This window comes from Camelus ferus, chromosome 1, assembly GCF_009834535.1.
Source record: "Camelus ferus isolate YT-003-E chromosome 1, BCGSAC_Cfer_1.0, whole genome shotgun sequence".
Lineage (NCBI taxonomy): Eukaryota > Metazoa > Chordata > Mammalia > Artiodactyla > Camelidae > Camelus > Camelus ferus.
The window spans coordinates 83,275,821-83,294,500 of NC_045696.1; the positions used below are offsets into that span (position 1 = coordinate 83,275,821).

The window sequence follows — 18,680 nt, forward strand, 5'->3', positions numbered from 1 at the left end:
TGTTTATTGGCGGGGGGGTGGGGGTAGTTAAGTTTGCTTATTCATTTTTAAAGGAGGTACTGGATGTTGAACCCAGTACGTTGTGCATGCTAAGCATGTGCTCTAGCGCTTGAGCTATGTCCTTCCAACCCTATGCTGTTTTTATATCACTTTTTCCAAGTAGCTCCAAAAAAATAGCTCCACTGTGTGATATGCTGGAAAGTTGTAGGTTTCTGAAAAACACGGTCTTACTGAATTGTTAGCTCTTGTCCATGAAGGAAAAAAAAGTCACAATAAATCTACAACACAACTAATAAAAATCAGATGAGGAACTAAAACCAACTAGCTCTTTTGGCCTATACTTTCCTTAAACTATCAACAACACAAATCAGTCATGGTTAATGATTATAATTACCAATTATATATTGCTTCACATAATTAACATTTGTGTATTTGCATCATATTCTCACATTCTGGGTTACACTTAAACTTCACAAATCAAGGAAATACAGTAGGTCTTATTACCAGTGATGGAACAGTATAACTTTCCAAATTGAGGTAGCCATGGCTGAGAAACGTCTATCCCAGAAAAATATTAAGAAATCATATAAGCCTCTGTTGCCTGAAGTAAAATGAGATATTCTAAATCTATCTTTAAGCTGGGTTCTTAAATTTTCTTTTATTCATGCATCATTACAGGACAATGGGAGGAACAGATGTCACATTAGTGCTGATAGTGTTTGTTTTATCCATAACAATGATCTATCCTCCAATGTGTCAAGAAGATAAATTTTAACCATAGCTATTCATTTATTTATGAAGCATAGGTCCCTCTATGACCTAGAAAATTTCCCAGTCCAAGGTATGACAAGTGATGATAATTTTGGGATTGCAAATTCAACTATTGATTTATATTTTAGAAATAAGGCAACTGGTAGTCTATGAGATTATAATTATTCTTTTTTTCTAATAATTTTTTAGATATCTTTGATATGTACAAATAATTGTATAAGTTTAATGTATACAACTTGATGTTTTGATGTACGTCTACGTTATGCAAAGATCACCACAGTTAAGGTAAATAACTCATCCATTACTTCTTTATAATTGCCATTGTGTGTGGGTATGTGTGTTCATGTGAAGAAGATTTCATATATAAGGAACTCATATTACTCAATGGTAAAATCCCCAGATATCACAATTTAAAAATGGGCAAAGGATCTAAATAGACATTCTTCAAAAGAAGACATAGAAATAACCAAGAGGTATATGAAAAGGTGCTCAACGTCACTAATCATCAGGAAAATGCAAACAAAAACCACAATGTGATGTCACCTCACTCTTGTTAAAATGGCAAATATCAAAAACATAATAAATAACAAGTGCTGGTAAGGTTGTAGAGAAAAGACCACCCTTATGCACTGTTGGGGGAAATGCAAATTGGTACAGCCATTATGGAAAACAGTACTGAGGTTCCTCAAATTTTAAAAATAGATGAGTTCATTAGTGTCTTTTTTCTTTTTTTAGATTCCACATATAAGTGATATCATATGGTATTTTTCTTTCTCTTTCTGGCTTACTTCACTTAGAATGACGATCTCCAGGTCCATCCATGTTGCTGCAAAAGGCATTATTTTATTACTTTTTATGGCTGAGTAGTATTCCATTGTATAAATATGCCATAACTTCTTTATTCAGTCATCTGTCAATGGACATTTAGGTTGCTTCCATGTCTTGGCTATTGTATATAGTGCTTCTATGAACATTGGGGTGCATGTATCTTTCCAAATGAGAGTTCCCTCTGAATATATACCCAGAAGTGGGATTGCTGGATCATACGATAAGTCTATTTTTAGTTTTTTGAGGAATTCCCATTCTGTTTTCCATACTGTTTTTCTGCACCAAACTACATTCCCACCAGCAGTGTAGGAGGGTTCGCTTTTCTCCACGCCCTCTCCAGCATTTATCATTCATGGACTTTTGACTGATGCCATTCTGACTGGTGTGAGGTGGTACCTCACTGTAGTTTTGATTTGCATTTCTCTGATAATTAGCAATATTGAGCATTTTTTCATGTACCTATTGGCCATTTGTATGTCTTCATTGGAGAATTGCTTGTTTAGGAGTTCTGTCCATTTTTGGAATAGGTTGTTTCTTTGATTTTTTTTGTTATTAAGTTGTATGAGCTATTTATATTATTGTAGAAAGTAAACCCCTCACAGACATAGCAAACAATCTTATGGTTACTGGGGACACGGGGATGGGAAAAGATAAATTTGGGAGTTCAAGATTTGTAAATATTAGCTATTATATATAAAAATAGATAAGAAACAAATTTCTTCTGTATAGCACAGGGAACCATATTCAATATCTTGTAATAACCTTTAATGAAAAAGACTATGAAAATAAATATATGTATGTGTATGCATGACTGGGACATTATGCTGTACACCAGAAATTGACACATTGTAACTGACTACACTTCAATTCAAAAAAAATATTCAAAGAGATCTTTGAAAAAAATTTTAAAAAGGAACCTAAACTTCCCCTTTGCCAAAAAAATAAATAAAGTACATTCTGCAAAGTAAAAAAAAATTTAAAAATAGAACAATCATATTATCCAGCAATCCTACTTCTGGGAATGAATCTGAAGAAACTTGAAGAGACATCTGCACCTCCATGTTCATTGCAGCAGCATTCACAATAGCCAAGAGAAGAAGGAGACCTAAATGTTCATCAATGGATTAACAGATAAAGAAAATGTGGTATATACACACAATGAAATATTACCCAGCCTTAAAAAAAAGGGGGGGGTGGAATCTTTCCCTTTGAAACACATGGATGAACCTGGAGGACATTATGCTAAATGAAGTGAGCCAAACACAGAAAGACAAATACTGCAAAATCTCACTTTCATGTTTAAAACAATCAAACTCATAGAAGCAGAGTAGAGTGGTGGCTGCCAGGGACCCAGGGGACTGGGAAATGGGGAGATATTGATCAAGAGTACAAGGTTTCAGTTATATAAGATGAATGGTGCTTGGAGATCTAATGTATAGCATGGTGATGAGAGTTAACAAGACTATGTTGTATGCCATCCTTTCACTTAGTAAATGGACATCTTCTTTATGCTGAGCATGAAAGATCCAAGGAACAAACCCATTATTTTTCTTAAAGAAAAGCCTCATTCCCATAATAAGTAAGCTTACTGGCTAGTGTGGGAGATGCAATTCAACAAGTCGCTGTAAATAAACTAAAGGCAAGACTGAAATTTAAGCTTACTAAAAATCCAAGCTTTCTGGCTCTGAAGCAGGTTCAGTCTTTTCCACTCCAAGCTGCCTATTCAGAAATTATTGCCCCATTAAAAAAAATTCACTGTTTCCTCCCTCTATCTAAACTGCCATATCATTTAATGTAGCTGGAAATCATTACCCAGACGATGCAACATATATCTACCCAATCATTGGACAGTCAGCTTTTACAATTATGACAGTTGATGTGTTTACGATCCCATTAAACATGCTTTTATTCTTCCTTCCTTTAATTTTCAATCATAAAAGAAAAAGTTCACTTTGCAATAACATTTCCTGCTCCCTCAGAATATTGATTTGAAGGAGAGGTTTTTACAACACATTCATATCACATGAAGATTTTACTTAAACCTTAAGGAATGTGCATAAATCTTCTCAAACTTTATTTTCTGGCAGCTCTGGAGTCTGGGTCCATATTCTGGCTATACACTTATTCATGCTATGACTGTTCCCAGTAGGGTTGCTGTGTAAAAAATCACGCCAAAATTTGGTAGCTTAAAGACAACAGCAATTATTTTGTTATCTCAGTTTCAGTGGATCATGAATTTGGGGCAGGCTTGAGAGGCAGTTCTGGCTCTACTCATGAGGTTACAATCACATCGAGTGGCTGGAGCCAGAAGGGCAGAGGGGGACTGGAGCTGCTGGGACTAGCCAGGTACCCCCCCTCCCCACCTCCTTGTAATCTCAAGATTCCCCAGGTGGCCACTCATTCAGGCAACTTTGGACTTCTTCACAGCATAATGGCCTTGGGGCAGCTGGACTGGCAGCGTGGCAGCTCAAGGCTCTGGCACAAATGTTCCAAGGACCAAGGTGGACGCTGTCTCTTCTTTCCTGACCTAGCCTTAGAAGGCACCCAGAATCACTTCTGCCACGTTCTCTTGGTTTCATTAGAGTCCCAAACCCATGCAGACTCAAGCAGAGGAATTAGACTTCCTCCCTCTCTTCATGTGGGGATGGCAAAGTCTGAGAAGACCATGCAGAAGAGGAGACACTGCTACAGAATCTTTGGAAAATAAAATCTGCCACAGAGACTTTGGCCAAGTTAGCTAACTCTTCTGTGCCTCAGTTTCCTGACCTTCAAATAGGTATAACACATGGCACATCTTGGAGTTCTTGAGGTGTCAAGAAGTTAATCTAGTTTTTGTTTGTTTGATTGGTTGTTTTATTGACGTACAGTCAGTTTACAATGTTGTTCAATTTCTGGTGTACAGAATAATGTTCCAGTAAAGAAGTTAATACAGTTCAGTGCCCAGCACGGAGACTGTCATCATATAAATTTGACTTTTAATGTGATTTAATTTAAATTTTACTATTGTTAACGTCTCCAAGTCTCAGCTTAAGCATCACTGCTCCTGGGGAGCCTTCCTGTTGTTCACACTGATTTTTCATTCCCTCTTCAAGCTTGCCATGGCTTCAAAGCTACCTCTTTTCTAGCCCACTTTTTCAGATTGTACTGTAATTCTGTGTTCACAGGCTGAGATCCTCTAGTGTACTGTGCACTTCTCAGGAGCAGGAAACAAAATGATTGCTCAGGAACACAGGTTTGTTTATGAGAGAATGACTCAGTCCAAAGTACAGGCACAAACAGCAGCAGTGAAAGTGCAGCTTTAAAAAAAATGTCGAAAACAAGGTAAGATAATACAAAATGAAGAGGGTGGATGTACACGGCTCATGAATTTCTGACTTCTGCTTAGGTTTACCCTTCTGTCAAAGCTTTAAAGGTTACAATTGCCTTAATAAGGGGTTGCAGGAGCAGGTGGGATTTCCAGATGAGAAAACAGAGCAGTGAGTTGAAAGCTTTGGCCTCAAATTAACATCCAGAAAGTAGATAAAATTTGTTGTAATAGACTAGCTAAAATTTAACTAGCTTTCCTACCACTATAATTTCACACTTAAAGTGTCCGTAATTAAAAACATTTACCAAAAGAAAACTGCATTGGAGAATGAATATAAGCTTTGAACCTGTAAATGATATAAATCTGCAGCATTCTACTCCTTTTAGAAGAGAAATCAACATTAATATCTATCTAATACAACAAAATTATTTGTCCTTGTGTGTCACATAGAAATCTACAAAGTCCTAAGCAATGAGGAAGACTGCCAGCTCCTTTATCAACAAGGAGGTACTTGTAAATCATAGGAGATTCGTGTAAAATCATGCAGGACTTGGCCTCCTCTACCAAGAGTAATCATTTAAATTCAATAAAATAAGAAACTCACAGTACATTAAAATTTCAAAAAGCCATTTGTGAATAATACAGCCCTAGAATTTTCATTTGTTGTTTTTTTTTTTTTCCTCCAGAGCCCAGGGATGTTTAAAAATGAATTTTGCCGTTGAACTCTAGGCATGTCAGATCTCAGAAACAACAGACGAAGAAACTCTAATTAGCTGTGATGAACGTTGATTATAGAGCACGGATATAACAATGATTACCAAAGGGGGAAAAAAAGAGGTGATGCATCAGGCCCACATATCAAGTGTGGTTGTGTAATTAGAGAAATTTAATCACAGCAGGCAAATGTGATGTATTTGTATCTGCACCATTCCGTGGATTCAAGGGCAGAACTGTTCTCAGAAAATACAAAGGAATAAAAGCATTCCTATTTTATATGCTTTATCTTTAAACCATTTAATACATAAAGGTCTTTTTTTCTTGTTCTTTTTCCACCTCCTCCCCACACCCCACAGAAAACCCATTTTTTGTTCAGCAAAATTCCCAGTCCTATTACCTTATTAGGGTGTTCTTTTCAGAATGTCCCTGGCTCATTAGGATTAATAGAAGACACACATATGCTCATAGGGAAAAACAAGCTCTGTTTTGTCTGAAATATTTGAATTTAAAGGTAATGCCCTCCATTTGAGTTTCTGCAGAGAAGAGACTGTAACAGCTGTGCCTAAAGCTGAAGCCATGAACAGAAGTAGCACTCTCAGGGCCGGTGGCATCAGCCAGAGCTTTGCTGGTTCATGAATAAATCCCCAAATATAAGAAGTCACTTGGTCAGCTGAACTCCCACAGAAGATTCAGTAACCTGTTACGAGGTCACTGGGTTTATCTTGAACAAGAGTCTGTCTTGCAGCTTCCTGTCTTTTGATTTCCTGATTAAGTGACGGATGAGAAGAAGAGGTCACTCAGGCAGTACGGAAGCGAAAAAAAAAAAAAAAAAAAAAACCCTTCACAGAAACCTTGGCTGGCCGGCCAGCCCACGTTATTCCCAGCGAGAGATTTCTGCTTTACACTGATTACTCAGAAAGCCTTTTTCCCCAAGCAAACCTTTTTTTCTATTGTTGTTAATGTTGTTCTATAATTAGGTGTTTCTGCTGGAATTAGAAGCAAACATGAAAAAGCTGTTCTTGCAATACGTTTGTAAAAGGTATCTGAGTTCTCATTGGTGAAGTTGGATTAAACTATATAATTTATCATTATGACAGTGTATCTGTGTTTGCCCTGGATACTTCATTTAAGTATAATAGAGAAATAGTACGAATCATTAGAAGGTTACCCAGACACGTACACGTCTTCTACGTTAATACTTTGCACAGATTCTTTAACATCTCTATATAATCATTTTTCCAGACTCAACCTGATACAATGCACATATATTCACCTATATGATAATCTTGCTTAAGATATTCAGGAATCCATCACCCTGACATTTTTAACTGCAGAAAAGTTTCTCTTTGATGACAGAGCTGCACCAAGCAGGTTAGAACCAACCCTGCTCCCAACGTCCTCACGGGAAAACCTGACTGGAGTATGGGGCACTTCAAACTAAATAAGCCAAATCACTAACTCAGAGATCACTGGACTGGCAAAGGGTAGAGACAGACTGGAGAACAGAGTTACTGAGACGGAGGGGCCAAGGAAAGCTGGTGGTTATAGAAGCCACAGGTCAGCTGAGGGGCCCAGAGAAAGCTGGTTCACCAAAGACAACCAGATAGTGAGTATTATTTACAGGGGAGGAAACAATAAAGGTCCAGAATAATCTTGTGATTACCTGGTGGGAAGGGATACATTGCGAGTTTGAGATTTGCAAATATTAACCAGTATATATAAAACAGATAAACAACAAGTTTCTTCTGTATAGCACAGGGAACTATATTCAATACCTTGTAATAACCTATAATGAAAAAGAGTATGGAAAGGAACATATGGGACATTGCGCTGTACACCAGAAATTGACACACTGTAAACTGACTATACTTCAGTTTAAAAAAAAAAAAGAATGAATGCACTGTTCGCACATTAACTATACTTCAATAAAAACAAGAATGAATGAACTCTGACAACACTTATGCCAAGGTGAAAATCTTCATGCCACCTGTTGTAGCTTAAAATCACAGGTACCAGGATGCGCCCCAGAAGAAGGGCCTGATGGAACATAAACCCTTGTGAACAATGTAACTGTCACAGCAAATGCGTGTTTTGTTGGCTGATAAATTAACACAGGGACAAACAAGCTTTATACTTTAAGAGCTGGCATAAATTGCTGTGCAGTAACATGGCGACTGAAATGTGCAAGAGTCTAATGATCAGCAATTACCCACCTTACTGGTCTCCTCTGGATGCTTAAAAATGAGGACGGAAATTAGAACCCTCACTTTTATCTCAACGTCTTTCAACATTCTCATCTAGGCATACGGCGTAGAGAGAAGAGAAATGGCACAAACCCATCTAGGCCATCTTGAGAACCAACCCTTTAACTGTGAAGAACAGCCTTTCAGTAAGTTGAGAGCTTTTCTTAAACCACGGTTTCAGTGCCGTGACGGCCTGAGAGGGCTGGAGCGGGCTGCCTGAGAGGGCTGGAGCGGGCTGCCTGGGGGGGGGGGGACGGTGCGCACAAGCAGGTGAGGCATGCGCTCACCACGAGGATGGGCTGGGCAGAGTTCATGTGTTCAACTTAGAAGACAAGCAAGGGCAGAAGTAACGCCATGGCCATCTCCAAGGTAAGAGAAAATGAGACTCTGCTTTCTGAAAGAATCTGCTATTTAGAGAGTGAAGGACAAGTGAGTACTTGGATTGGAAAGCAAGGTCAAGCTAATAAAAGCAGTAAGTAGAAATTGTCACTCTGCTTAGAAAACAGCACCTAGATTTCAAATCAAATTAAGGGTAAATTCTAGTGCTACCCTGCAAAACCTGAAATATAAAGGAAGAAAAAAAAAATCCGATTCCTCATGGCCCTTTTCTAGCAACTTCAGTTCTCATCCACAGCTCCAGCACAATCTGGCCTTAAGAATAAATGGTACTCAAAGCACCATTTGCATAAGGATTCATGCGTTCATTATCGTAATCCTTGCAGGCTGTTATGATCCAGATATTTCCAAAGGGAAAATGAAACACAGTGAAGTTAAGTTACATTCCCACAGTTGCCTCGTTGGTAAGCAGAGAAGTTAGACTGAAAACCTAGTAGGTCTTCAGACACTTAATACAATGACATTTTAAATGTACTTCTGTGCTCTGTAGGTACGTATTCTTTCAATGTTATCCCAGTTGTTATGATTTTTATCTTCATCAGCAACTGTCTGATTTCCCTGATCCTGTGGTCTTAGGTAAATTGTCCCCCACTCAGTCTAAGGCACCTCATGCAGCATCGTTCGCTGATCATGTTACTGCAGAGCAAAGTTACCACGAACTGTTAAGAGATTTTCTGGTCTATTTGGCAAACATACCGGGAAGAGGCAAAGACAACAGAAACCACAACAATGAAAACCAATTCTCAAAATGAGGAAAAAAATATATTAAAATGCCACAGCAATAGGACTGGAAAAAGTCTGGGACGGAGTAGGGGCAATAAGACTGGGAGAAAAAAGTCCGGAATGTTCAAACTTGAAATAAAAAAGTGAATTTCGATAAAGGGAGAAAAGCATGCATGTGATAAGAATTCATTTCCACTTACTGTACTCCTATGTCCCTAAAGGAACACCAGGGAGAAATAGCAATTTGGCAAATGTACTTTTTGTGTTTAAACATCAATTTTGATTTGTGATAGACACTTGTCTTTCAAATATTACATTTTCCATAACTAGAGAAGATCGGGAAAATAAACTCTCTAAGCTGTATATGAACTAAATTCCACTTTGACTTTTAAAATAGAGAAGAATTTCAATAAGAGTAAAGATCTGAGATAAAAGGAAAAATTAGACACTGTTCCTAGTTCATTTTCTTTAAGGACCAGGGTCTCTCAAAAACAAAATCAACTAGAATTTAGCATATCATAGATTCAAGTTTAAATTATTTTTATAAAGGAAAAAAAAATAGACTAGAGACTTATACACACACACATGCACAGACACACATACACTGCTAGTGTAGCAGACCACAGACAGAAGAATAGATTTGCTTTTCTGAGGCTTGGGAAGTGAGAAGTGTCTCTCACCTTTCACCTGCGGCCTCATCTCCCAAATGACAGAGCTGCTATTGATCACGAGTCACTGTCTGGTGCCCGAAAGCTAAAATCCAAGTAATTACTGCTGCTGGTTGAAGAGTTCTGTTTGGATGAAGTGAGGGAGCTAGGCTGAGATCATTATCCAACAACTTACAAATTCTTTCAACTGCTGGTCAACCTGTATGTCTTTGAAACTAAGCATCTAAAGCATTTTAATTGCAGAGAAACTCTTGCTATAGAAATCAGCTCCCGGTATGCAGACAAATTAGCTCACTTTCACAGACACACTCTAAGTATCCTTCCCTTCTGTCTCTTCCCCCCGCCCCGCTCACGATTCCCAACAGACATTGATTCCACGAATTCCCTTCCTGCTGGGGACAGTTAGAGCCATAAAACTTAACTCATGAAAATATTAATGAACTTTCCATTTTCCCCTGATGCTTTTCTTCCAGTTTCTTGCTACAACAAAGAACTGGCTCCCTCCTGCCTTTAGAAAGAGAAACCAAGGGATCTCCCAGGTCACCTCCTTTATGGGCCCTCGTGAAACAGCTGTCATTTGGGAAAATGGACTCATTCACAAACTTTATCATCAGAGAATCAAAACATTTGCTGAATCCCCAACATAAGATACGTTTAAACATATTAACAGTGAACTCCCCAGTGAACAGTGAAAACTACTTGGTTGAGGAATTGACTTTTTTAAGGTCTCAGTGATTCGAATTCCTCCCCAAAGTTGACACACACTCATGTTCATTGTGTACTATTCTCTGGCTATTTTTTCATTTTTTTCCACTTCCTACTTCAGCTCTCATTCTCTCTACTCATTACATCTTTTTACATCTCCAAAACCTTCCTCTTCAAATTCTCTTAAAGCTAATAGCTGTTTCCATCATTTTCTAAAAAAATACATTCTTAAAGTCTTCTTATGGTGAGCCTTCTTAATGTGAGCCCAATGGCCTTTTCTCCACTGTAATTTGCCTGGAGCCACAACAGGTAGCAAAGGAAGTTTCTGAGTGGATGCCAGGTTCTCCCTGTGATACAAACACTGTCTCCTTGTCTCCATCTTTTCAATCTGTCATTCCCATTTTACCCTTGGTTTCCAGACTAATTGCCCTTAAGAGATATTTGCATATTATCATACTCTTGCTCTGATACTCTCAATAGCTCACCGTCTGTAACTGCATCAGGACTAAACTCCTTTGTTGCTTCACATGGTTCTCCATCAGTCTGTGCACAGAAGTTATCTGCAAGAGCCAAATTTAAGCACGATTATCCTGGCACCTTGTACGCTGCAGCCACTCCTTGTGAAGAATGAGAATATATAGGATACGAGAAGGGAAGTGATATTTCTTACTCGATTTGAATTGTATTTATAGTTAATCTCAAATTTCAGGCTGTAATACATTAGAATTAGTCCTTATACAAGAAAATAAATTGCTTGAAGGGAAAAAAGTCTGGTGATAGCTGAAGGATTCATAATATTATTCTGATAAAATTATTTATTATAGCTTTCCCCCATTGTCTTATTTTTAGAAATGCATTGATGGCTATGAGTGCTCAGATGCAAAGCTCCAAACGACTCACACATACGTCTACGGTTATCACATGTAACATAGGGAGATGGTTACCATTATGAACTCAATTTATTTGTTAATACTTCATTAATTTCATGTTAATATTTCTTTCTTGAAGCCTAACCCACAGAGAATTTCATTACCACTACCATTCAGGTGTCAAATCCCTTTCTAAAACAAAACAAAGGGAAATCTTTTATAAAAGTGAATCTTTAGTTTTGCAGACAAAAGAAACTGTGAAAAAGAAGATTAAATCTTCATCATTTTAACTCACAAAGCAAATGCATAGGGAAATAGCATTATTCACCATTTAAATTGCTTAATTAGTCTTGGGAGTTTCTTCCGTCTGTCCAAGGTAAAGGAATTCTACACCTAGTTATACTAATGCTAAATGCCTAAACAGTAGATTTAAGTAAATCCTTCATTGAAAGAAATAAGTCACTTCTGTGCTAAGGAAGTGCTATTAAGATGCCTTCTGAAAGATCTATTGAGCCCTGTGGTGAAATGCATACATTTTTAAAAGGATAAACATAGGAAAAATGTCTGTCATGCTTTACGGTGAATATATCCACCCAAATGTTCAAGAGCTCCCTGATTTATTCTCAAGTAACAACCCTGACTCTCCAAACATTGTTTACGATGGTCAGGTGAGAATATACAGAGTTTCAATACAAGATATCTGCTAGTAGACTTCCTTTGGAGAGTAAAACATTCTTAAAGCATCATTTACTTTCACAAACAGCATATGCTCACCATGTGGCACCATTCTTGTTAACACCGAAGTAGCAATTTGAGCTTAACAGCTTGAGAACTCTGTTTGTAATAATAATAGTATGAGATGTCAGGTCCTCAGAGTCTCAGACGTCAAAGGTGATCATGAACATAAATGAAAATTCCCAAATCTGCTCTGCTGGGGAAATGATTCTTACCAAGCCCAAAGAATCCAGTAGAAATACAAAAGCCTGGTCTCCGGCTTCTAATAAGCCCAGAAATTGTCTTCCCAATTTCACCGCATCTCCTTCATCTGGTTCTAATGTATACACACGTCTAGTGAATTAGTTCCCCTTGGGGGGAAGTTTTGTTGTCTCAAGAGCTTGAGATTTTCAATGAAGTGCCAATGATTTTATACAAATTGTTGAAAGTTTTATATTACAACTGTTCTCTTCCTTTTATATGAGCCGACTGTTTACTTTTTGAGTACCTTCAAACCTTCTAGCATTTCAGAATAATGTTTAAAACATGGTATTATTAAGAAACTTTCAGATTGCAGCTGTGAAAACAGACCTATGTCATTATAATCAGTGAGAAAGTCCCTTAAGTGGGATTTCAGAATATAAAAGGAGACTGTGCTGAGAATTGGCAGGGTAAGAACCAAGGAGAGGAAAGAGGGAAAGAAAGAGGGAAAGAAAACTCATCAAACAAAGAAAGGGGGTGTTTCTATTCTTGACAGCCCATTTGAAAAAAAATATAAGTAATTCAGTATTTGAGTAGAAGACTTCTTTTACGGGGGAGGGAGGTGTAGTTACTGCGTTGGCTTGCATAATCACTTTATATATTACATCTATTAAAGCACTTATTCTTTCCTATTCTAGATGGTTATTTACCAATCTGTTTTTCTCATAAACTGCGAGCTCTTCAAGTGCCAGACCTATGTTGTATGTATCCTGCAAACTAGGATCTAGTACATTGCAGGTATTCAAATTTAGTAGTTAAATAAGTAGGAGAGACTAGAAATGATATAGACAACACATTTTTTCTTGGCCACACTAAGATGCAGAAATAGGAAAATATTTGAGGCAGGAAAAATTATTCCATATTAGCATTGCATTAATGGAAAGAAATGTCCAAAATACATTAACATGCTATGGTAAGATGACTACAGAGAATAAGCAAACGATGCAATACTCATTTGGGGAGGCTTCTTCTCAGGACAGGCTGTAGTCCCACAGTGATTTGCCTCTGGGCATTGAACTCCCCGGTTTGTAGGAACAGAGAAGGCAGATTGTAGTATAACATTCATGTGATTTGTTTTTGTAGCATCATGTCCTGATAAGTGAATGTATGTGACACTCAAAGGTCCTCCTGAAAGAACAGTCCAGATAAATCCAAAATGGGTAAGAGGGAAGAGATTCCAAAAAGGGGCTCCAAGGGACTGATGGATTGAGTCCATTGAAAGTGCCGTCCCTGTTCAGCTGGACCCCAGGAACTGCCTCTCAAGTCTCTATCCTGTCTTGTCAAACTTCCCAGTCCTCTTAGTGTCTGTAAGGAATCTTCATCTGTCTCTTCAAGGTCTATAAACAATATTTGCACCTCTTACCTTCCTCCAGCCTAAAAATATGCTTTCCCCTTAGTCTGTTTCCATTAAAATGCTGCCACTTTCTTTCCTCTCCTTTTAATGCAAACTTCTTCATCCCTGCTTCCACATCAACCCTTGGCTTCTCCAACCACTGGACTCCAGCTTCCAGCGCCATCACTCTAGAGATACCACTCTCATTAAGACTGCAGTGACCTCCTAATTGCCAAATCTCTGGGCACGCTTAGCCCTCATTGTACTGAAGGGCGGGTGGTGTTGATCCCTCCTTCACTCACTGTTCACAAGAGCTGACAACAGTAGGCTAGTTATGAAGACTAGTATCAGTCAAGTGCTTAGCACAGCATTTTGCACACCATATGGGCTCTTTAAAAAAAGTTTGCTGATATTATTATACTAACATTTTTCTCAGTTGCCTTTGTGAGTTCTCTTTCTGTGTCTCCTTTTAAATGCAGGTGTCCCTTACCCAGCGCCCTGATAATCCACACGTTGTTGCAGGGTAATCGTACCAGTCTTTTTGAGTTCAACAACTATCATATTACGACTCTCATGTCTATAGCTCCAGCCCAGGGCTCCACTAAATCTTTATGTGTATATCTCTGAGTTCCTGAGGGAGATCCCCATCTCAATTGGCAATATGTCCTTGAGGGGTAAAAATCACTCCCAGTTAAGAATCAGTGCTTAGCTTATATATGGTTCTTTCTGTCTTTCCTCAGGTGATTGTAAACTTTCTGAGAGTCAGAATGATGTGTCATTCACCCCTGTGTCCCTCAGCCACAGCACAGAGCCCCATATACTGAAGCTACCAATTCAACTCTATAATTCTCAATTTAGGAGATCTTACTTTACGGGAGATCATGTTTACATCCCCACCCCACAAAAGCCCCTGTACAGATTCTTACATTAGGTTCTGATTTCTTTTGAAAGGAAGCATCTGGAATATTTCAATAATGAGAAAGATGCTTGTTAAGTGGATGGTGACTACAATTTTGAAATAAGAGCATACTGTTAAATTTAGAAATCAGATGAGTCTTTACTTCAGAAAAAGGTTTGAAGAATAATATACTCTATTAAAAGAATGATTTGCTGGTGAGTTTTAAAATAACCCAAGGAAACTGGCACTTCTAAAAATTTCACAGCAGCCTAAGTCTAAGACTTGAAAAAAGAAATAATAAAGAACTGGGGCTGCTGAATCTGAAGCCATCACATCTATGGCTCCATGTCAATTTATAATGGTAAACGTGCCACAGAAACAAATTTGTCATGGGAATTTTCACAGCAATAAATATCACAGTCTGGTGGCAGTAGAAGGAGTTACGGATCACACCCTCACGAGTCTTAGGCTGAGTTTGGATAAAGTGACATGTGCAACGCACATTAGCTGAGACCTTCACATCTTTTTATGCTTCACAAACCAGATCGGATTGGCCGAACTGCAGAATATATTTGCCACAACACAATAAATTGTCCCCTCAAGTCAGTTGATGGTGAAAGACAAATTAATTGAAATCAGATCTTCCAATCAACATGATACGGTGGGAATGAGGGTCAATCTTAAGATCATTTTGATCCACGAATCATCACGCTCTCCATTGCTCAAAGGCAGGAAACAATTTAAACAGAATATGATTTACTAAGAATATCATCAATTAAAAGATAAGGTATTAGAACCTCTAGATTCCCAAAGTGGGAATCTAACTGAAAGATCTGTAATTGCAACTATTACCTAACAGCTCTCTTATCCCTCCTTCTCTTTTCTTGCCTCACCCTCCCTAACTGTCCTCCTTGAAAAATATTTGGTCACCTTGCCTTCTTTCGTTTACAAACTTTTTTCTTCTTCCTTTAAATTCTTAAATTAACAAATATTTATAGTCTAGACAACTGGTCACACACCTCAAGGGAATCCTAAAAGAGTCAATAATAGTCTTGCCTTTAAAAATTAATAATTATTAAAATTAAATAAAACTATTAATTATTTAAAAATTAATAATCTATTATTTAAAAACACAAGTACAAAATGATCAGAAAACCAGGCAAAATTGGAAAGTAGCATAAAAGGGGGAAATTATGTACCATGGAGGTTTCAAAGTAAAGATATACCACATTTGATATAAGGACACCAGGATTCTTACAGAGGAAGGTGTTTTAGATGAGTTGACATAAGTAGAAATTGGGTTGGGATTTTTTAACTTACGTGAAAGCATAAAACACAGTTCTTGATTCATTCATTCAGTAGGCATTCAACAGACATTTATTTTCTTCCCTCCTACAGGGGTGTTATGGGCTGAACTGTGTTCCTTCCAAATTCCTATGCTGAAGTCCTAACCCCTAATGCCTCAGAATGTGACTGGAGACAGGACCTTTAAAGAGGTAATCAAGGGAAAATGAGTTCATATGGTTGGGTCCTAATTCAATATGACAGATGTCCTTATGAGAAGAGATTAGAATGCAGATGTACACAGAGGAAAGATCACGTGAAGCCAGAGGCAGAAGCTGGCCATCTATAAGCCAAGGAGCAAGTCTCTCTGAAGGAACCATCCCTGCCGACAGCTTGATCTTGGACTTCTACCCTCCAGAACTACGGAGAATTAAATGTCTGTGGTTTAAGCCATCCAGTCTCTGTCATTTGTTATGGCAGCCCTAGCAAACTAACACCAGAGGGTCAGTGGATGTGAGGCTGTGAGGATACTTCGGATCTCTACTGTTAAGGAGATGAAAGTTTGGGGACCTGATCTTTCCAGTCAATAGGAAGTCAAACAAAGTTTGTGAGCTGAGACTGTCCTGAAGACTTGAGGTTAGATGGAAAGATTTGGCTTTTGTGTTTGGATTGTGACAGTGGTGGGGACCCATTTGGAAGATCAGTTTGGAGAGTATCAGGTCATTGGATCAGCCCAAGTACAAAACAAGTGGGACCTGAACTGGCTCACTGACAGTGGGAACGGGAATTCAAGTCAAGTGTATTTAACTCAGCAACTGATTTTCTAAAGGAGAGTCAGGGAATGAGAAAGCTCAGTGGTGCCAAGTGCTTCACATGATAGAGATATTGATAATAAGGATGTTAGTATAATTTCTAATAAGTTAAAAACATGACTTTCCTGTACACATAGAACAGACCTGTTAAAGATTTTATTCAACTTGTTAATTAATGACAAAGCCAGTAATACACACACACACATCCCAAACATGGGTGATCAGAAATGCTATTATTAACTTGCTAATACAGGACTAACTGGTTAATATATTATAAAGAGCAATAAGATTATTTGTGCCTTTTCCATAGTACAGTAATCAAATGTGTATTTATGGTACAAAATACCTTTGTACTGCTGTGGAGAAGAATCATTTGCATGACTATCAGTTTTCTACAGCTCCTACACTTTCAGAGTTATAAAACAACCCAGTTGACAGAAAGACAATAAAAGACGCACACGCCTACAGAATTAGGTAATCCCCAGAGAATCCCCTAGGCATGCCCAGCACTCCACTGAGGGGACAAATACTGGTCATCTCTTTTGCCCATTTCCAAATCTTCTGCTATTTTTTTCTGACATTAATAAATACAGGAGAAGCTATTTCTCATTTTTAGGAATATTAAACATGCAGTGCCAAAGAAACACTCAGGGGAGAAAGTCCAACGTGCAATCGGAAGGGCTGAGGTGGCACATCAGCAGAGGGACAGGTTTCAATACATTTGTCAGCTCTGCTTAATCTTTCTTCATATTTTATCAGTAAGCTCATCAAATTAAGATGTGATCATAGGCTGGAGGCAACTGCCCAGGACTCCGCCCCTTTCTTCCTTCTTGATTGTCAATAACCTATTCTACTGTGATCCCTGTGTCTAACAGGCTGGCAAATCTTGGTCTGTGTTCTTGACCTGGCTTCCCTTTTCTGGCCCTTTAATATCTGGTGTTTATATTTCCCTTCTGGTATGTGAATCTCAGTTTGCTTTTCTGTAATCCTGGCCCCTTGGACAGAGATTTCAGCTCACACTTCCGGGATAAAATGGTTGCTCCAGTCTAGACTTAACAAGGGAGAACCCATATTTCACCTTAGTCATTTGGCTGGTGTTCAGGTGAGCTCTGCCTAAAAAAGACAAGGGTCAGAGAAGTAGATTTGCACTAAGATGAAACTGTCCATGCAGAAGTCACAATTTCCAATTTTCTCTTTGACATTTAGCATCCTCTGGCTCACTGACAGAGTCTCCTCTTCTTTACAGTCTGTGTGCTGACTATTTGCCATGTGATTTGAAAATAGCTCTGGTAACATCTAAGTAAATCAAAGTGTTCATTCATTTACTCATCCATCCATTCATTCATTCATTTGCCAAAAATTACTAAGTGCCTCATGTGTGCTAAACACTGTACTAGGTACCAGAAGATATATAGATAAATAAAATATATTCTTGCCCTCTAAAAACTTAACCACTGAGGACTATAAATCAATGACTTTTTTTTTACCTTTCCAAGTACATTCCAGGGCTAGAGTAATAGTAGAGTAGGGTGCACTGATGTGTTCCTCTACCACCCCACTACCCACCTCCTCCATAGAAGAAATGACTACAAATAAGCTGAAATAGGGAAATATGCATATAGATATAAATATAGATAGACAGATATGTCCTATATAACTGGGATACATGTATAGTGTGTTGCCTTGGATTGTTGTACATTTTGGGATAAGTCAACAAAAGATTTTGGGAAAAAAATTTCTCTTTCAACACATCACAGTAAGAAAATGACAGTAACACAATAGCATCAACACTAAAGCAAACGAACAAAAGAACCGTGCTCTGTAACCATGACTGATGAAGACGACCTTGGAGAATAGCCTCTAAAGAGGCAGAAAACCCCCAAAAGATCACACTTGCTTTGAACAATGTTCTCCTGCCTCTTTTGCTCTGGGTATATTTTAACCCCTACACAATTACTTATTGTTATGGATATGACAACATAAACTCCCATAATTTCAGAATTTTATTTAAAAAATATGCCCAAGTAATGGAGTTGCACTATGCAATTTCATCCTTCGGCATCCACAAAGAACCAGTAGGTAGGTACTTTGAAATATATATATATATATGTATATATACACACACATACAATGTGGGGGTGCATTTTCAAA

The 18,680-nt window shown here is 38.1% G+C and overlaps 1 protein-coding gene across 2 annotated transcripts in view; it reads right to left on the bottom strand.

The window, feature by feature from the left end:
* Positions 1–18,680, bottom strand: part of LOC102518431 (EGF-like and EMI domain-containing protein 1) — a 497,761-nt gene that overhangs the window by 186,951 nt on the left and 292,130 nt on the right. The window lies entirely within an intron of this gene.